Below are 7,105 nucleotides of genomic sequence, written 5' to 3' on the forward strand. Positions count from 1 at the left end.
GGTGCGGCTTCGGAACTTTTAAATATCTTGATATATCTCGAGAACTACGCATCTGATCAAAAAATATCATAGAACATAAAAAGTAGGAAACTTAATTCTCTACAAAAAACGTCTCTTAACATTTTGCCATAGCTCGCTTCGTTTCCGAGATATTTGCAGATTCAGCTCAAAGGAACTGGCCTGACGGACATATTTCGAGATATTTCTCCTTCTTGTTGTTCCTCCTCTGCACAGCTAACCTGGAAGTGGCATTTACGGCTCGCACTAGTGCAGAGTTATCTCAAAGAAAGGGGCCACGGTGTTTCTGTATCCCTATTATGTTGGTGCGGCTTCGGAACTTTTAAATATCTCGATATATCTCGAAAACTACGCTTCTGATCAAAAAATATCATAGAACATAAATTGTAGGAAACATAATTCTCTACAAAAAAGGTCTCTTAACATTTTGCCATAGCTCGCTTCGTTTCCGAGATATTTGCAGATATATCTCAAGGGAAGGGGCCTGACGGACATATTTCGAGATATTTCTTCTTCTTGTTGTTCTTCCTCTGCACAGCTAAGCTGGAAGTGGCATTCGCAGCTCGCAATAGTGCAGAGTTATCTCAAAGAAAGGGGCCACGGTGTTTCTGTATCTCTATTATGTTGGTGCGGCTTCGGAACTTTTAAATATCTTGATATATCTCGAGAACTACGCATCTGATCAAAAAATATCATAGAACATAAAAAGTAGGAAACTTAATTCTCTACAAAAAAGGTCTCTTAACATTTTGCCATAGCTCTCTTCGTTTCCGAGATATTTGCAGATTTATCTCAAGGGAAGGGGCCTGACGGACATATTTCGAGATATTTCTTCTTCTTGTTGTTCTTCTTCTGCACAGCTAAGCTGGAAGTGGCATTTACAGCTCGCAATAGTGCAGAGTTATCTCAAAGAAAGGGGCCACGGTGTTTCTGTATCTCTATTATGTTGGTGCGGCTTCGGAGCTTTTAAATATCTTGATATATCTCGAGAACTACGCATCTGATCAAAAAATATCATAGAACATAAATTGTAGGAAATATAATTCTCTACAAAAAAGGTCTCTTAACATTTTGTCGTAGCTCGCTTCGTTTCCGAGATATTTGCAGATATATCTCAAGGGAAGGGGCCTGACGGACATATTTCGAGATATTTCTTCTTCTTGTTGTTCTTCTTCTGCACAGCTAAGCTGGAAGTGGCATTTACAGCTCGCAATAGTGCAGAGTTATCTCAAAGAAAGGGGCCACGGTGTTTCTGTATCTCTATTATGTTGGTGCGGCTTCGGAACTTTTAAATATCTTGATATATCTCGAGAACTACGCATCTGACCAAAAAATATCATAGAACATAAATTGTAGGAAATATAATTCTCTACAAAAAAGGTCTCTTAACATTTTGTCGTAGCTCGCTTCGTTTCCGAGATATTTGCAGATATATCTCAAGGGAAGGGGCCTGACGGACATATTTCGAGATATTTCTTCTTCTTGTTGTTCTTCTTCTGCACAGCTAAGCTGGAAGTGGCATTTACAGCTCGCAATAGTGCAGAGTTATCTCAAAGAAAGGGGCCACGGTGTTTCTGTATCTCTATTATGTTGGTGCGGCTTCGGAACTTTTAAATATCTTGATATATCTCGAGAACTACGCATCTGACCAAAAAATATCATAGAACATAGATTGTAGGAAACATAATTCTCTACAAAAAACGTCTCTTAACATTTTGCCATAGCTCGCTTCGTTTCCGAGATATTTGCAGATTCAGCTCAAAGGAACTGGCCTGACGGACATATTTCGAGATATTTCTCCTTCTTGTTGTTCCTCCTCTGCACAGCTAACCTGGAAGTGGCATTTACGGCTCGCACTAGTGCAGAGTTATCTCAAAGAAAGGGGCCACGGTGTTTCTGTATCCCTATTATGTTGGTGCGGCTTCGGAACTTTTAAATATCTCGATATATCTCGAAAACTACGCTTCTGATCAAAAAATATCATAGAACATAAATTGTAGGAAACATAATTCTCTACAAAAAAGGTCTCTTAACATTTTGCCATAGCTCGCTTCGTTTCCGAGATATTTGCAGATATATCTCAAGGGAAGGGGCCTGACGGACATATTTCGAGATATTTCTTCTTCTTGTTGTTCTTCTTCTGCACAGCTAAGCTGGAAATGGCATTTGCGGCTCGCACTAGTGAAGAGTTATCTCAAAGAAAGGGGCCACGGTGTTTCTGTATCTCTATTATGTTGGTGCGGCTTCGGAACTTTTAAATATCTTGATATATCTCGAGAACTACGCATCTGATCAAAAAATATCATAGAACATAAAAAGTAGGAAACTTAATTCTCTACAAAAAAGGTCTCTTAACATTTTGCCATAGCTCTCTTCGTTTCCGAGATATTTGCAGATTTATCTCAAGGGAAGGGGCCTGACGGACATATTTCGAGATATTTCTTCTTCTTGTTGTTCTTCTTCTGCACAGCTAAGCTGGAAGTGGCATTTGCAGCTCGCAATAGTGCAGAGTTATCTCAAAGAAAGGGGCCACGGTGTTTCTGTATCTCTATTATGTTGGTGCGGCTTCGGAACTTTTAAATATCTTGATATATCTCGAGAACTACGCATCTGATCAAAAAATATCATAGAACATAAAAAGTAGGAAACTTAATTCTCTACAAAAAAGGTCTCTTAACATTTTGCCATAGCTCGCTTCGTTTCCGAGATATTTGCAGATTTATCTCAAGGGAAGTGGCCTGACGGACATATTTCGAGATATTTCTTCTTCTTGTTGTTCTTCTTCTGCACAGCTAAGCTGGAAGTGGCATTTACAGCTCGCAATAGTGCAGAGTTATCTCAAAGAAAGGGGCCACGGTGTTTCTGTATCTCTATTATGTTGGTGCGGCTTCGGAACTTTTAAATATCTTGATATATCTCGAGAACTACGCATCTGATCAAAAAATATCATAGAACATAAAAAGTAGGAAACTTAATTCTCTACAAAAGAGGTCTCTTAACATTTTGCCATAGCTCGCTTCGTTTCCGAGATATTTGCAGATTTATCTCAAGGGAAGTGGCCTGACGGACATATTTCGAGATATTTCTTCTTCTTGTTGTTCCTCCTCTGCACAGCTAAGCTGGAAGTGGCATTTGCGGCTCGCACTAGTGCAGAGTTATCTCAAAGAAAGGGGCCACGGTGTTTCTGTATCCCTATTATGTTGGTGCGGCTTCGGAACTTTTAAATATCTCGATATATTTCGAAAACTACGCTTCTGATCAAAAAATATCATAGAACATAAATTGTAGGAAACGTAATTCTCTACAAAAAACGTCTCTTAACATTTTGCCATAGCTCGCTTCGTTTCCGAGATATTTGCCGATTCAGCTCAAAGGAACTGGCCTGACGGACATATTTCGAGATATTTCTTCTTCTTGTTGTTCTTCCTCTGCACAGCTAAGCTGGAAGTGGCATTTGCAGCTCGCAATAGTGCAGAGTTATCTCAAAGAAAGGGGCCACGGTGTTTCTGTATCTCTATTATGTTGGTGCGGCTTCGAAACTTTTAAATATCTTGATATATCTCGAGAACTACGCATCTGATTAAAAAATATCATAGAACATAAAAAGTAGGAAACTTAATTCTCTACAAAAAAGGTCTCTTAACATTTTGCCATAGCTCGCTTCGTTTCCGAGATATTTGCAGATATATCTCAAGGGAAGGGGCCTGACGGACATATTTCGAGATATTTCTTCTTCTTGTTGTTCTTCTTCTGCACAGCTAAGCTGGAAGTGGCATTTACAGCTCGCAATAGTGCAGAGTTATCTCAAAGAAAGGGGCCACGGTGTTTCTGTATCTCTATTATGTTGGTGCGGCTTCGGAACTTTTAAATATCTTGATATATCTCGAGAACTACGCATCTGATCAAAAAATATTATAGAACATAAAAAGTAGGAAACTTAATTCTCTACAAAAAAGGTCTCTTAACATTTTGCCATAGCTCGCTTCGTTTCCGAGATATTTGCAGATTTATCTCAAGGGAAGGGGCCTGACGGACATATTTCGAGATATTTCTTCTTCTTGTTGTTCTTCTTCTGCACAGCTAAGCTGGAAGTGGCATTTGCGGCTCGCACTAGTGCAGAGTTATCTCAACGAAAGGGGCCACGGTGTTTCTGTATCTCTATTATGTTGGTGCGGCTTCGGAACTTTTAAATATCTCGATATATCTCGAAAACTACGCTTCTGATCAAAAAATACCATAGAACATAAATTGTAAGAAACATAATTCTCTACAAAAAAGGTCTCTTAACATTTTGCCATAGCTCGCTTCGTTTCCGAGATATTTGCAGATATATCTCAAGGGAAGGGGCCTGACGGACATATTTCGAGATATTTCTTCTTCTTGTAGTTCTTCTTCTGCACAGCTAAGCTGGAAGTGGCATTTGCGGCTCGCACTAGTGCAGAGTTATCTCAAAGAAAGGGGCCACGGTGTTTCTGTATCTCTATTATGTTGGTGCGGCTTCGGAACTTTTAAATATCTTGATATATCTCGAGAACTACGCATCTGATCAAAAAATATCATAGAACATAAAAAGTAGGAAACTTAATTCTCTACAAAAAAGGTCTCTTAACAATTGGCCATAGCTCGCTTCGTTTCCGAGATATTTGCAGATTTATCTCAAGGGAAGGGGCCTGACGGACATATTTCGAGATATTTCTTCTTCTTGTTGTTCTTCTTCTGCACAGCTAAGCTGGAAGTGGCATTTGCGGCTCGCACTAGTGCAGAGTTATATCAACGAAAGGGGCCACGGTGTTTCTGTATCTCTATTATGTTGGTGCGGCTTCGGAACTTTTAAATATCTCGATATATCTCGAAAACTACGCTTCTGATCAAAAAATACCATAGAACATAAATTGTAGGAAACATAATTCTCTACAAAAAAGGTCTCTTAACATTTTGCCATAGCTCGCTTCGTTTCCGAGATATTTGCAGATATATCTCAAGGAAAGGGGCCTGACGGACATATTTCGAGATATTTCTTCTTCTTGATGTTCTTCTTCTGCACAGCTAAGCTGGAAGTGGCATTTGCAGCCCGCAATAGTGCAGAGTTATCTCAAAGAAAGGGGCCACGGTGTTTCTGTATCTCTATTATGTTGGTGCGGCTTCGGAACTTTTAAATATCTTGATATATCTCGAGAACTACGCATCTGATCAAAAAATATCATAGAACATAAAAAGTAGGAAACTTAATTCTCTACAAAAAAGGTCTCTCAACATTTTGCCATAGCTCGCTTCGTTTCCGAGATATTTGCAGATATATCTCAAGGGAAGGGGCCTGACGGACATATTTCGAGATATTTCTTCTTCTTGTTGTTCTTCTTCTGCACAGCTAAGCTGGAAGTGGCATTTACAGCTCGCAATAGTGCAGAGTTATCTCAAAGAAAGGGGCCACGGTGTTTCTGTATCTCTATTATGTTGGTGCGGCTTCGGAACTTTTAAATATCTTGATATATCTCGAGAACTACGCATCTGATCAAAAAATATCATAGAACATAAAAAGTACGAAACTTAATTCTCTACAAAAAAGGCCTCTTAACATTTTGCCATAGCTCGCTTCGTTTCCGAGATATTTGCGGATTCAGCTCAAAGGAACTGGCCTGACGGACATATTTCGAGATATTTCTTCTTCTTGTTGTTCTTCTTCTGCACAGCTAAGCTGGAAGTGGCATTTGCGGCTCGCACTAGTGCAGAGTTATCTCAAAGAAAGGGGCCACGGTGTTTCTGTATCCCTATTATGTTGGTGCGGCTTCGGAACTTTTAAATATCTCGATATATCTCGAAAACTACGCATCTGACCAAAAAATATCATAGAACATAAATTGTAGGAAACATGATTCTCTACAAAAAACGTCTCTTAACATTTTGCCATAGCTCGCTTCGTTTCCGAGATATTTGCAGATTCAGCTCAAAGGAACTGGCCTGACGGACATATTTCGAGATATTTCTTCTTCTTGTTGTTCTTCTTCTGCACAGCTAAGCTGGAAGTGGCATTTGCGGCTCGCACTAGTGCAGAGTTATCTCAACGAAAGGGGCCACGGTGTTTCTGTATCTCTATTATGTTGGTGCGGCTTCGGAACTTTTAAATATCTCGATATATCTCGAAAACTACGCTTCTGATCAGAAAATACCATAGAACATAAATTGTAGGAAACATAATTCTCTACAAAAAAGGTCTCTTAACATTTTGCCATAGCTCGCTTCGTTTCCGAGATATTTGCAGATATATCTCAAGGGAAGGGGCCTGACGGACATATTTCGAGATATTTCTTCTTCTTGTTGTTCTTCTTCTGCACAGCTAAGCTGGACGTGGCATTTGCAGCTCGCAATAGTGCAGAGTTATCTCAAAGAAAGGGGCCACGGTGTTTCTGTATCTCTATTATGTTGGTGCGGCTTCGGAACTTTTAAATATCTTGATATATCTCGAGAACTACGCATCTGATCAAAAAATATCATAGAACATAAAAAGTAGGAAACTTAATTCTCTACAAAAAAGGTCTCTGAACATTTTGCCATAGCTCGCTTCGTTTCCGAGATATTTGCAGATATATCTCAAGGGAAGGGGCCTGACGGACATATTTCGAGATATTTCTTCTTCTTGTTGTTCTTCTTCTGCACAGCTAAGCTGGAAGTGGCATTTACAGCTCGCAATAGTGCAGAGTTATCTCAAAGAAAGGGGCCACGGTGTTTCTGTATCTCTATTATGTTGGTGCGGCTTCGGAGCTTTTAAATATCTTGATATATCTCGAGAACTACGCATCTGATCAAAAAATATCATAGAACATAAAAAGTAGGAAACTTAATTCTCTACAAAAAAGGTCTCTAAACAATTGGCCATAGCTCGCTTCGTTTCCGAGATATTTGCAGATTTATCTCAAGGGAAGGGGCCTGACGGACATATTTCGAGATATTTCTTCTTCTTGTTGTTCTTCTTCTGCACAGCTGAGCTGGAAGTGGCATTTACAGCTCGCAATAGTGCAGAGTTATCTCAAAGAAAGGGGCCACGGTGTTTCTGTATCTCTATTATGTTGGTGCGGCTTCGGAACTTTTA

This window comes from Osmia lignaria, unplaced genomic scaffold, assembly GCF_051020975.1.
Source record: "Osmia lignaria lignaria isolate PbOS001 unplaced genomic scaffold, iyOsmLign1 scaffold0016, whole genome shotgun sequence".
NCBI classification, from domain to species: Eukaryota; Metazoa; Arthropoda; class Insecta; order Hymenoptera; family Megachilidae; genus Osmia; species Osmia lignaria.